Source organism: Pteropus medius, unplaced genomic scaffold, assembly GCF_902729225.1.
Source record: "Pteropus medius unplaced genomic scaffold, Ma_sr-lr_union100, whole genome shotgun sequence".
In the NCBI taxonomy this organism is placed as follows: domain Eukaryota; kingdom Metazoa; phylum Chordata; class Mammalia; order Chiroptera; family Pteropodidae; genus Pteropus; species Pteropus medius.
In genome coordinates this window covers 5,869,354-5,870,349 of record NW_024349800.1, presented here as the reverse complement: position 1 = coordinate 5,870,349, position 996 = coordinate 5,869,354, and the positions used below count along the sequence as shown (strand labels likewise).

The 996-nt window shown below is 29.9% G+C and overlaps 1 pseudogene; it reads right to left on the bottom strand.

The window, feature by feature from the left end:
- Positions 1-436: 436 nt before the first annotated feature.
- On the bottom strand, positions 437-555 carry LOC120622640 (uncharacterized; annotated as a pseudogene).
- Between the last annotated feature and the right edge of the window lie 441 nt (positions 556-996).

Sequence of the window (996 nt, the reverse complement as noted above, 5' to 3'; positions counted from 1 at the left end):
AATTTAGTATTGTTATACAATCCTTCTATTTATTTCTAATTATTGTTTATACTAAGTACATCGGAATCAGAAAACCACATATTATTAATTAATGAAATGATCATTAAAATCGTTTTTAGTAAGAGATGATAAAAAATATAGGTAGTACCAATGTTGGAGAATAATGCTTTGAGATACAAATGTCAATTTTCTAGATATCTAAGCAGAAAGTACTATGCATATCTCATTTTCTAGCCTTTTCATAACTCATCAGGCTTATAGTGCAGAAGCTTGGACACATTATATGAACAGTTCCTTCAGAGACACTATATATATATATATATATATATATATATTTAGGCAAGGTAACCCTTGGTTGACCTCATAGACTGCAAGGACCTTGTCAGCTTACAATCTCTGTATTTATTTATTTATTTATTTATTTATTTATTTTTAATGCCTACAGCACCTGGTTTTCCTAAGTCGTCTCCCATCCAAGTATTAACCAGGCCTGACCCTGCTTAGCTTTTGAGATCAGAGGTGATTGAGCTTGTTCAGGGTGGCATGGCTGTAGACAAAAGGAAGACATTTTAATATTAGTAAAACAGTCCCTTTAGGGAAGAAAATGTCCTCTTGAATATTCATTTCAAGAGAAATAAAATGTCCGGAGTCAAAATAGCAGAAATTTGGAATTTAAATTAGGGCTTCTACATCATTTTCAAAGTGCAAGAGCATTAAATGATAAAGTATCAATAACAAAGATGTGGCATTCAAACAAGGCATCTTGGCTGGCAGTTTTCTTATCTATGGAATATTTATCAAGTTATATTCAGTATTAATTTAACACAAAACTCCAACTTCTGTGGAATCAAAAATTATTTTCCTTTGGCTTAAAATTATTCTATGAAAAATAACTAAAATCTTATTCTATTAAGACAATGATCCAATTGATGGTCACTAAATCTAAATAAATACACTTATTTGATACATCAAAAGATTTTTGTTTATTGAAGTTCT